Source organism: Loxodonta africana, chromosome 6, assembly GCF_030014295.1.
Source record: "Loxodonta africana isolate mLoxAfr1 chromosome 6, mLoxAfr1.hap2, whole genome shotgun sequence".
In the NCBI taxonomy this organism is placed as follows: domain Eukaryota; kingdom Metazoa; phylum Chordata; class Mammalia; order Proboscidea; family Elephantidae; genus Loxodonta; species Loxodonta africana.
In genome coordinates, this window is record NC_087347.1 from 94,865,113 (window position 1) to 94,878,614 (window position 13,502).

The 13,502-nt window shown below is 37.9% G+C and overlaps 1 protein-coding gene across 2 annotated transcripts in view; it reads right to left on the reverse strand.

Annotated features, from left to right (window-relative positions):
* Positions 1–13,502, reverse strand: part of ARL6IP6 (ADP ribosylation factor like GTPase 6 interacting protein 6) — a 50,926-nt gene that overhangs the window by 33,958 nt on the left and 3,466 nt on the right. The window lies entirely within an intron of this gene.

Sequence of the window (13,502 nt, forward strand, 5' to 3'; positions counted from 1 at the left end):
TGTGGAGCTGCTGGTGGGTTCAAACTGCCAACCTTTCAGTTAGTAGCCAAGCACTTAACCATTGCGCTACCAAAACTCTTTCAAAAGGAGAACATAAATGAATTAGTCAACTTGAGTATTTTTAGATTCTGTTCATTTATCAAACAATTACTAAGTTTTATTTATATCTCCTTAAGGATACACAGAGGATAATGACTTGTTCTAGTGAGGTTCTAACTCCAGAGTTATAACTGGTTACTCTAAGACTGAGAATACTGATAAATAAGTGGCCACCCTCTTATCTTCAATAAGGAGTACAACTTTGATGTCGAGTTTTTGTTCAATAATGAAGTCACTCCTGAGGTTCACCCTTCAGCCAAAGATTAGGACCACAAAAAAAAATGAAACTAAATGGGCACACCGGATCAGGAATAAGGGCAAGAAGGCAGGAGCGTCCAGTAAAGCTGGTAATGGGGAACCCAAGGTTGAGAAGGGGTCAGTGTTGACATGTTGTGCGGTTGGCAACCAATGTCACAAAACAATACGTGTACTAATCGTTCAATGAGAAACTGGTTCTGTAACCCTTCATCTAATGTACAATAAGAAAAAAGAAATGCTATAAAATTCAATTTTCAAACAAAAATTATAATTTTGAAAAACTTGTATCTGAAGGCAATGAGACTGACAGCCCCATAACTGTTAAATACTTTTCTGATGAGATTGGTTGTTATATTAATATTTATGTTGTATAATAAAATATGCTAAAATATGGGGGAAGGTCTATTATGTGGGGAATATATTGGGAAGAAGTAAACTGGAAACATGATAAAAATTATTATAATTTAAACAAACTTATGAAGATGTTTGGAGAGAATATTAACATATAGAAATCAACGGCTTCCATATATACAAAAAACATAGTAGGTGACGTAATGGGAGAAAAGTCCATTCACCAAAGCAAGAAAAAAAAAGATAAAGCATAGGAATAATCTCATTAAGAAATGTGCAAGATCTACATAATGAAAATTTAGAAATGCTTTCAAGGAATACAAAAGAAACTTGAGCAATGGAACGTGATACCATATTCTTGGATAGGAAGATTGGTCATGATATGGACAGCAATTTTTCCCTAAATTAATCATGAAATTAATGTAAACCCCATGAACATACCAAGAGAATCTCATTTTTCTTCCTTTGGGGGGGTTGTAGAAGGACAACAAGAAAAGCCAATTCTAAAATTCATATGGAATAATAAACAATAGCCAAAGGTAGATGAGACCTAAACCAAAAAAAAAAACCACTGCCGTCAACATAGTGACTCTATAGGAGAGCACAGACCTGCCCCATAGCATTTTCAAGGCTGTAAATCTTTACAAAAGCAGACTGTTGCATCTTTCTCCCATGGAGCAGCTGGTGGATTCGAACCACTGACCTTTCGGTAAGCAGCCGAGCACTTTAACCACTATGCCACCAGAGTTCCCTATACTAGTCCTAACAGATATTAAAACATACTGTAAGATCTTGTACTTCATACAGTTTAGTACTGATACATAGACAAAAGAATGGAATAAAATAGAAACCTTAGCTGTAGGCCCAAAAAGATTAATAAAAGATATTATTGATTCAGTGGGGTGACCATCTGGAGAAAGGAAAAAAAATACTGAATCCATTATCACACATCCTATGCCAGGACAAATTCTAAGATCTAATTGTAAAAATGAAATAAACTCTGGAAGGAATCACTGGAAAAGTCACTTATAGTCAGGGACTACCTGTATTTGTTTTAAAAACAGCATATATATTTGCAGCGCACAGCACAAAGGAATAATATCCTGTAATAGAATCCTTAGAGAGCAATAAGGAAAAGATCAGCAATCTAAAATCCAGTATAAAAATAACAAAATACGATCACAGAAAAAGAACTTTCAACAGATTGAACTATATCTCCTGAAAAGATATGTTGGAAGTCCTAACCCTTGGCACTTGTGAACAGGACCTTATTTAGAAATAAGGTCTCTGAAGATGCAATGAGTTCACATGGGGTCATATTAGATTGCTGAGTGCATCCTACTCCAACGAGTGATGTCCTTACAAAAGAGGAGCCAGAGAAAGAAACACAAACAGAGGGCGGCCCCGCGAGGACAGAGGTAGAGATTAAGAGTAAGGATTGCAATCACCGTAAGTTAGGAGAGAGGCATGGAACAGATTCTCCCTCAGAGCCCTAACAAGGAACCAACAGAGCCAACACGCTGATTTCAGAATCCCAGCCTCCAGAACTGAGATAATGTTTTTATAGACGACCCAGCTTGTGGTACTTTGTTAAGGCAGCCCTAGAAAATGAATACAGAACTATAAATATTAAACATATAAAAAGATGCTAAATTCAGTATCATTAACAATTATGTATCATTTTCATCAACTGGAAAAATCTGAAGTTTGATAACATTCTATGACAGTGAGTGTGTGACTAAACAGAAACTCTCATGCACGGCTGCTGGGAGAGTAAACTGGTATAATTTCTATGGAAGGAAATTTGGCAATATCTGTCAAAACAACACATATACGTATCTTTTAACTCAGTAATTCTAAATATTTGTCCTGAAGATAGTCTCACATATGGGCAAACTCATGTACATACAAGATTATTCACTGTAGCACTGTTTATAATAGTAAAGATTGCAAATAGCCTAGATGATCATCAGTGGGGGTGTAGGAATGATTAATTATGTACATCCGTACCATGGAATACTATGCAATTGTTAAAAAAGAGAAAGCTCTTCATGTACGGAAATGGAAAGATTCCCAAGATACACTGGTGAGCCAAAAAATGACCGTTCAAAACAGGGATACACGCCAGTATTAAAAAAGCAGAAAATGTACATGCATGTACATTTGTGTTATGTACATATAAGCAGAAATGAATATATATATGTTGTTGGTAGTTGTCATTGAGTTGATTGACTCTTTGGCAACCCCATGTGTGCAGAGTAGAACTGTTTCATAGGGTTTTCAAGGCTCTGACTTTTCAGATATAGATGGCCAGGCCTGTCTTCTAAGGTGCCTCTGGGTGGGTTCCAACTGCCAACCTTTTGGCTAGTAGTCAAGTACTTCACTGTTTGTGCCATCCAGGGACTCCTATATATATACGCATTACATATGTAGAACACTTTTTTGGAAGGATATATAAAAATCCATGATCTAAGTGATCATGATCTAAGTGCTTGTTTCACATTGGGCATATTTAATTATTTTGTATTCTCTTGAATTAACCAAAACTTGCACCACTGATACAGTAAAACAAACATTGCAATATTGCGGTCTAGAAGTGTTGGATTCTGAAAGTTACTCAATTCCTTCATGAATAAGCAGAAAAGCCAACTCTGACAACTAAATTCATTACAAGTCAGTATCTGCAGAATCCTGAAGCTAAAATTTGATGTTTTCTAAAACTATTTTACTGTAAAATTCACAGGTATTTTTAAAAGGTACAAAATACATATAAGGTCTTCCTTCCCTAACAACACTGGTTCTTTTTGGGGAGAGGAAATGAGTGGTTGGCATACAGCGATTTGAGGAAGTCTTTCAGTGTATATTCTTTTCCACTTTCTGCATTTTGAACCATAGGCCTGTTCTACCTACCAAAAAAGGTCATCTTTGAATGGAGGAGGGGGATGGAAGCTGTATCAGACTCTTTGCAAGAAGCATATTCAAACTGCTTCCTTCAGACAGGTTTACTAAGCCACTACTGCGATGAGCATGTGTCCCATGCTTCAGGACTAAAGGGGAGGAAAGGTTGAGAACACTAGAGAAGGACTGCTGAATTATCAAATTTTCTGGCTGCACAAAATGCGAAGACTATTTTAGTAAACAGGTAAGAAATACGTGCATTTTACTGTAAACCATCAGAAATATAGCAATAGACTGACAAAGCTGCTGAAGTGTAAAGTCAGAGGAACTGCAATTAAGCATAACTGTGGCAAGGTAATTTTGAAAGACTAATAGTCCCCTTCCCCAACCCCAAGAGAAAATGGGCCCTGTGGTCATTGCCAAAGAAGAGAGATGTGGTAAAGCAGAAAGGAAAAATACATTGACAGTTTGGTTGTGTTGCAAACTAGGGGAACTCTGGAGAAGGACATCATGCTTGGTAGAAAGCCAGCAAAAAAGAGGAAGACTCTCAACAAGATGGACTGACACAGTGGCTGCAACATTGGGCTCAAACAAAAAGACTGTAAGGATGGCGCAGGGCTCAAACATAAAGACTATGAGGAACAGGTATCATGACTATGCGTCCCAGTATCTTGGCACAGTGTCAGCCCCTAAAACCTTAACCCAACCTAGGATTGGGTGGGGTGGATCTTCACAAAGAATGAGGCACAATTTTCTTGCCAACCCAACGAATTAAGAGGTCAAAATAGAAATTTTAAGTTTATAGTACAGTTTATGGGTGGCTATATTACCACGAAATTGCACTTGGCTGCTAAACAAAGGTTAGCAGTTCAAACCCACTAGCTGATCCACAGGATAAAGATGTGGCAGTCTGCTTCTGTAGAGATTAGAGCCTTGGAAACCTTACGGGGCAGGTTCTACCGTCTTACAGGGTAGCTATGAGTTGGAATCGATGGCAATGGAATTACATTACCAAATAGCTGTTAAGGGCATTATTTAGATAAGCAACTCTGAAGAGGGGAGAAAATAATTGACAAGTTTACTTTAATATGAAAAAAAACCTTTGCCATAGAGTTGATTCTGACTCATAGCGACCCTATGGTACAGAACAGAACTGCCCCATAGGGTTTCTAAGGATCAGCTGGTCCTTTCTAACTTCTGACTTACTGTATAGCAGCCAAGCTCTTAACCACTATGACACCAGGGCTCCAAGTTTAACATAGTAAAAGCCACTAAATTTTTTATTCAGATGCTTTAGTAGGGGTACCTTCATATTTAATGAGTATTGACTAATATTGCATGATCTAAGTGCTTGTTTCACATTGGGCATATTTAATTATTTTGTATTCTCTTGAACTAACCAACACTTGCACCACTGATAAAGTAAAACAAACATTGCAATATTGCGGTCTAGAAGTGTTTGATTCTGAAAGTTACTCAATTCCTTCATGAATAAGCAGAAAAGCCAACTCTGACAACTAAATTCATTACAAGTCAGTATCTGCAGAATCCTGAAGCTAAAATTTGATGTTTTCTAAAACTATTTTACTGTAAAACTCACGTGTATTTTTAAAAGGTACAAAATACATATAAAGTCTTCCTTCCCTAACTCACCAATTCCACTCCTAAAAGCAATCACCTAAGTTTGTTGTGCATCTCTCCAAAAATTACAGCTATCTAGGCAATGTACAGATAGGTACAAAAAATACACACACACACTCCCCCCCCGCCCCCCGTAATCAGTTGCTGGAAATGATTCCAACTCACGGCAACTCCATGTGTGTCAAAGTGGAACTGTGCTCCACATGGTTTTCAGTAGATGATTTTTCAGAAGTAGACTGCCAGGCCTTTCTTCCAAGATGTCTCTGGGAGAACTCAACCACTGACGTTTCAGTTAGCAGCCAAGCATGTTAACCATATGTGCCACCCAGGGACTGCATGTATATATATAATTTATTTTACACAAATGAGATTCCTACCATAAAAACTGTTCTGTACTCTTCTTTTTTCATACAACAAATTATGTTGGAGGCCCTTGATACCAGTACACATAGCTATGGTTCCACTGTATTTTTTAAAATTTCTGGTTTGTTGCTATAAAAAACAATGTTGCAAGTAACATTCTTTTGCATACATTTGTACAAGAATATCTCTAGAAGTGCTGTTATCAAACAACCAAGGTCTTTAAAAGAAAGACAAAACCCTTCTTTATGGAAACCCTGGTGGCGTTTTCACCAGTTGGTGAAACAATGGAAATTCATCTTTTCCATCAATTGAAACTTCTCGGGCTTATAGAGATGAGGCAATATCAGAAATGTTGTGAAGACATGTGGAGGGAGTAGTGTGCAGTTTAAATAACATAAGCAAAAAAGCTGGCAGAAAAACTTTCCCATGTTCCCATGTCAGGAAAGGTTTATTAAAGGCCTGTTTACAAATTACAGATATTTCATGTAACTGGCCACCATAAGTAAACAACGGGCTCTAATGTGACAAAGCACACTGATAAATGTCAGTAGGGAAATGTTTAAATTGCTGTACTATGAAATACAATGCAGTAATTAGAGAGAATGAGGTAGATTCATGTTACATTGATAATGAACTCCAAGACACTTTAATAAAGCTGCAGAATATATGATCCCAACTACATTTGTTCTACAATGATAAAAACACCCATTTTAAATGGCTACCTATATGCAAATGAACAAAAAAGAATCTGGAAAGACACAACTGCGTTAGTGGGAACCTTTGCTTTGATTGTTGGAATTTTTTTTTTTTTCTAGTGAGATTTACCATTTTTAAACCTTTTTTTAATTGTACTTTAGATGAAGGTTTACAAACTAGTTTCTCATCAGTTAGTACACACACTGTTCTACAACACTGGTTAACAACACCACAACATGTCAACACTCTCCCTTCTCAACCCTATTGCCAGCTTTCCTGCTCCCTTCTGCCTTCCAGTCTCTCTGCCCCAGTGCTGGGATGCCCCTTTGGTCTTGTTTTGTTCCATGGGCCTGTTCCCTTTGGCTGAAGGGTGAACCTCAGGAGTGACCTCATTACTGAGCTGAAAGGGTATCCAGGGAGCCATACTCTTAGGATTTCTCCAGTCTGTCAGGCCACAAAGTCTGGTCTTTCTTTCTAGAATTTTGTTCTACATTTTTCTCCAGCTCCATCCGGGACCCTCTATTGTGATCCCTGTCAGAGCAGTCAGTGATGGTAGCTGGGCACCATCTAGGTTGACTGGACTCAGTCTGGTAGAAGCTATGGTAGATGTGGTCCATTAGTCCTCTGGACTAATCTCTCCCTCGTATCTTTAGTTTTTGTCATTCTTCTTTCCTCCTGAAGCGGTAAGACCGGTGGAGTGTCCTAGATGGTTGCTCACAGGATTTTAAGACCCCAGACGCTACCTAGTGAGATTACTTTTAAAATTAATGTATTTTGTGATACTAAAAATGGAAATACGTGATCTAGGTAATTTTAAAAGTTGTAACCAGCTACTAACAGCTTAAATATAGTCATAGGCAGAAATCAACAATTGTAAACTGTGTAAGCAACTTCTGCCAACTTTATCAGATGCTGTAATTTTCAAATTTAAAAGGATAGCAGATAATTTAAATAATAACTGGTTACCCAACCTAACCTAATCCACATTTTACAGAGTTCAAGTCTTCAAATCCCTAGGGCATGTCTGTCTACATGCAAAGGTGGAAAAGTGGACAGCCCTGGATCTTCAAACTTACTATTTCCAAGCTCAAGAGCAGAAGAAAGAGCCTTTCCTCCTCTGCTAGTACAACCTGAGCACAGCGGGTGCATAGCACGTACACTGGTAAAGGTCTCCTACCCAACTGCCTATCTGCAACCCCAAAAAACCAAAAGCCTGTTGTTGAGTTGATTCCAATTCATAGTGACCCTACAGGACAGAGTAGAACTGCCCTATAGGATTTCCAAGGAGCAGCTTGTGGATTTGAACTGCCGACTTTTTTGGTTATCAGCCAAATGTTTAACCACCGCGCAACCACGGCTTTATCCGCAACCCAGAATGCAGCAATTCCACTTCCCTTTCTGCTGAAAAAGATGAGGAAGCAGAAGGGAACATTCTGATAACAGTGACTGAATTTGAAAAATAAATACCAACTGCAGTTGCAACCTTCGTAAGTCATCACATTCATATGAGAAACATTTAAAACAATTTTTATTATGGGCAATTTCAAACATAAGACAAAAGCAGAAAAAAAGAGTATAAACAATCCTCACAGTACCCATCGCCTAACCGTAAACAACTCTGACAATCTTGATTCACCAGTGAAGCCCCTAATCTTCAGTATTTATCAGGAAAAATAGTCATTTCTCATCGGGGTCCAACAGACCCTTTTTATTTCCTTTTAAAGTCTTTTTATGAATAATTTACAGACGTATAAACAGGCAGTGAAAAAAAAAAAACCTTGTTAGATATTTTAATAAGAAACAGAGCAAGCCCAAATTTTTATCCCTATTTTCCTGGTTTTAAAAAAATGTCACCAGAAATGGCATGCCCTCTGAGTGCAAAATAACTGCTCACTAACTTCATGGATGTATCTGGAGTATAACCATCTTGTAAATACTGACTACAGATTTCAAATTACCTCTCTAATTGGTTCTAACTTAACATTACTTCTGATTTTTTCTTTTTACATTTTCATAATCAAAACACCATACTTGAAATAATTTTTTAAAAACCTTTTGTGGCTCATCATTTTGGGAGAGGACAATCTTCTTTGTTCCATAATTTGCAAAACATTTTTCATTTTTACACTTATAAAAACAGCAAGTGGAAAAATCCAATCAAGTTTTTTTCATTTGCTTCCAATCACCTTTGTATACACACCTGCCTTCAGCATTTGTCCACTTACAAACAGTAACAAATTAGGGCACCCAGACATCATAAGAGATGAAAGAATACCGCAAAAGGGGATGTTTCATGTTCCTACAGAACAGTGCCTGAAGTCCCTTCCATTGAATGACTAGCTGGGTATCTTTACTCTTAAAAATATCTTGTTCACTCACTGATTCCTTGAATTTGAGAAAATTTTAGGGTATCATCTGAAGACTAGTTTTGAGATTTCACTTACGTGATCAACTTCATTAACAATATTAAGGTCTAATGGGCTGCTAAAGCAGCCCTGGTGGTGCAGTAGTTAAAGCGATCGACGGCTAACCAAAAGGCTGATGTGGCAGTTAAAAACCTCTAGTGGCTCCAGAGAAAGATGTGGCAATCTGCTTCCATAGGTTTATAGCCTTGGAAACCCTAAGGGGTCCCTATGAGTCAGAATCAACTCGATGGCAGTGGGGTTTTTTTTTTTTTTGGTCTTGGAATGTGCTACTTTCTTTGTATTCCTCTTTTGATTCATTTAATAATTTTGTAATCTGTCAATTTCTTCCTGTTTGCAATTTTAGTAGAAAATGAAGAATTCTGGTTTCTGAACTCTGTACTGTATTTAATGAAAACAGAAGCATATACAAGGTGGGATCTCCAGTATTCTTTTATTATCTTCTTGAAAAATGGTGCAATACTTTCGGCAATGAAATATGAAAATTTAAATAGTGTGTGTTTTTCTGCTACTGTATCTTCCTCTAGGCTATGTGTCAGCAAACTTTTTCTGTAAAGGACCAGATACTAAATTTTTTCACTTTGCAGCCACAAGGCCTCTGTCACAACTACTCAAACTTGCTATTGTGGCATAAAAGCAGCCATAGATAATAAAGAAACTAATGAGGCTGTGCTCCAATAAAACTTTATTTACAAAATTAGGTCAGATTTGGCCTGTGGACAGTAGTGTGCAGGCCTGTGCTCTGAAGGATTTCACTGTTACTCTGTTTTCATATCTTATTCTTTTTAGCATAGTTGAGAGTAACTGATGAATAATATTAATAATAAAACAGCAAAATGTTTCAAGACTTAGAAAAAATACGATCACTAAGATCCCATAAAGAAGCCCTGGTGGTGCTGTGGTTAAAGCACTTGGCTGCTAACCAAAAAGTCAGCAGTTCAAACCCATCAGTAACTTTGCAGAGGAAAGACGTGGTAGTCTGTTTTTGTAAAGATTACAGCCTTGGAAATCCTATCAGGCAGTTCTACTCTGTCCTATAGGGTCACTAGTGAGTTGTAATCAACTTGTCGGCAACAGGTTTAGTACTTTTTTAAGATTCCATAATGTAATTACATTTACATAATGATCCAATGACCCGAAAGGGCAACCTCAAGATCAGGTAAGTTTTATTCTATTGAAAATTTAACCCAGTTTTCTTTTTATTCTTTGGAAGACCCCTATTAAAGAATAAAAATCGTGTAATATCAATCCTAACAAATAGAACTGCTCAAGAAAATTAAAACATGAAAAGTGTTGCAATGGACCCTGGTGGTATACTGAGGATTAAGCATGCTATAAGTATACTTAAGATTAAATATACTGAAACACTTATGCGACTTGGAGTAAAGATCAAAACCCATTGCCGTTGAGTCAATTCTGACTCATAGCAACTCTATCGGATATGGTAGAACGCCCCCCCCCCCCCCCCCCAGTTTCCAAGGAGCGCCTGGTGGGTTCAAACTGTTGACCTTTTGATTAACAGCCATAGCTCTTAACCACTACGCCACCAGGGTTTCTACAGGTAAGGATGGGGCCTGAGACTCTGCATATTCAAAAAGAACATCTCTAGGATTTTTTATTTTTATTTCTGACATGTCAGGTTTGGGGACAACTAGACCAACAGAACTCAAAGTACGGCTCCTGAACTAGCAGTATCAGTATGAGCATTACCTGAGAACTCATTAGCAATGCAAATTTTCAGGCTCAATTCCAGACCTATTGAATCAAAAAGTCTGGCGGTGAATCCCTGGAAAATGAATTTTAACAAGTCCTCTAGGTGGACTATCATGCCAGGTAAAGTCTGAATGGTGTTATGGTCTAATCATATTAGGAACAATTAACTCCCCAAATGCCCTAATACTATGCTAACTGCATACTTTTATTTATTTTTAACTATAATCATGGCTTCCCATGAAGATTTCTTTCAAAAAAAAACAAAAAACAAACATGACAAGAGGATTACAATGTCTCAGTTCCTTGCAAGTTAAGTTTCTCAACAGCTATTTGGGCTTATATCGTTTCTTGTTAGTCTGTTTGGCATTAGTGGGCTCACAAGGACATTAATCACCTTCGGATACATTACAAAAATTGTTCTGGGTCTGCAAAAGTATTTCTGAACTGTGGTCCTTCGATCAGTACCACCAGTAAAAACTAAAGATTCTTGGGCCCCACTCTGGGCTGAGTGAAAATACATAGCTTCCAAAGGTGCTTTTTTAACAAGGACCCTAGGTGATTCTCACATACACTGAAATGAGAATCATGGCTATAATTTGCTTACTGAGCTGCGCCAACCTTGGACAAGGATTAAATTGCAACAAAAAAATCTGCAGCCAGCAAAATTTTTTTAACAGTTTGTCTGGAAAGAGAACTCTTTCATGGTAGAATAGTTATTACTGTGCTCACGGTATTTGTTTGTAATAACCAACCTACTTTCAAACCAAGCATTGAGGAAGTATGCAAAAAAATTTACACGTGAATCACTGAAATATACAGATGGTAACAGCATGAAAGGGCAATAATAATTTTAAAAAAAAAAGTACAACATAAAACAATCAAACATTACATTAGCTATGAAGCTCCTAGTAAGCAAACAAAACAATAAATACAATGAAATCATTATCATCTGATAAAATACTGCATGCCGATTTTTGTGAACATAATGAAGGCTCTTTTAAAGATTCAGAAACCCTGGTGGCATAGTGGTTAAGTACTATGGCTAACCAAAAGGTCGGCAGTTTGAATCCACCAGGCGCTCCTTGGAAACTCTATGGGGCAGTTCTACTTTGTCCTATAGAGTCGCTATGAATCAAATTGACTTACTGCAGTGGTTTTTTTTTTTTAAGTGGGCTTTTAAGTGGAGGCTGATAGTCAATTCAAAACTACTTGTATTTTTCTCCTGAACACAAGAGAATTTCAGGTTAGGAACATGTCAGGGCAAGCGTTACCTCAGTCACTTCAATCTGATAATAAGAACTTTATAATTTTGGCACTGTTTCTCTGAAACATGGATTTTCAGGAAACTTTCCTCCTGATTAGAATATTCTTAGTCACTTATGCTATGGTAGATGTATTTACTATAAACGTAACTATGCTTACTCTAAAATTAATCACCAAGAAATTGACTGAATTAGCCCATTAGATGATGTTGAATAAATATACTTTCCATTTGCTCACTGAAGCACTGGCTCAAAACAAGGGTATTTGTTTTGGCATAACCGTTTTTTTGCCTGTAAAAACATGGCAGTTGAGAGAACCCGAGGGAGCAGGACAACAGTGGGATGCAGAGCCCAAGTTCTCGTAAAAAGACCAGACTTAATAGTCAGACTGGGATTAGAAAGACCCTGGAGGCCGTGGTCCCCAGACCTTCTGTTAGCCCAAGACAGGAACCATTCCCAAAGCCAACTCTTCAGACAGGGATTCGACTGGAATATGGGATGCAAAATGATACTGGTAAAGAACGAGCTTCTTGGATCAAGTAGACACATGAGACTATGTTGGCATCTCCTGTCTGGAGGGGAGACGAGAAGGCAGAGGGGGCCAGAAGCTACCCGAAAGGACACAAGGAGACACAGTGGAGGGAAGAACTGTGCTATCTCATTAGAAGGAGAGCAATTGGGAGTGTATGGCAAGGTGTACGTAAATTTTTTATAAGAGATTGACCTGATTTGTAAATTTCACTTAAAGCACAATAAAATTTTTTTTAAAAAAGGGCAGTTTCTGCTCATTCCTGAGTTTTTCCTGAGTCTTGATAATAAATTCATGTCATTAGCAAAGCCTCAGATATAATCTTCCTATCTCCTATCACAGTATTACATATATAATAACGACAACAAAAAAATCGACCCCATTGCCATTAAGTTGGATTCTGAGTCATAGCAACCCTACATGACAGAGGAGAAATGCCCCAGAGTTTCCAAAAAGCACCTGGTAGATTTGAACTGCCCACCTTTTTGGTTAGCAGCTGAACTCTTAATGGCTAAGGCACCAGGTCTCCATATATTAGTTCAGCTAAAATGAGGTCGGGCCAGGGAATATGCAGGATAGGATGTACACATTTTTTTTTTAATTTTGAATGATTAATCAAATGAAACATAGCTAATAGGCTAAAAATATGCCAAACATAGAGGACAGATAAAGTTCTGAGCTCTTGCTAAACCTAAAAACCCAAACCCACTGCCATTGAGTTGATTCCGACTCATAATGACAGAGTAGAACTGTCCCATGGAATTGCCAAGGAGCAGCTGGTGGGTTCAAACTGCTAACCTTTTGTTTAGCAGCCAAGCTCATAACCACTGTGCCACCAGGGCTCTGAGCTCTTGGTGGAGGGAAATAAATACAGGATAAATAACTCTTGAGAGTTTTTAGTTGAAAGTCTGTAAACTAACCAAACCCACTGTCACTGAGTCGACTCCAACTCATCACGACCCTACAGGACCGGGTTTCCAAGGCTGTACGTGAATCTTTCTGGAAGCAGACCGCCACATCTTTTTCCCACGGAGTGGCTGGTCCATTTGAACTGCTGACATTTTGGTAAACAGCGAAGTGCTTAACCACTGGGCTCCTTCCGTAAACTAATGCACTCTACACACACTCAGGTCTAACTCTTTACTAGTCATTAACTTATGCAAGTACACCCAATGTGCCTTTTTTTTTAAACAGAAGTTGCTTATAAAGAGATCTGAACTTAAATATCTACAAAGTTCTGCTTAAAATGTTATCTTTGCTAAGTTTATC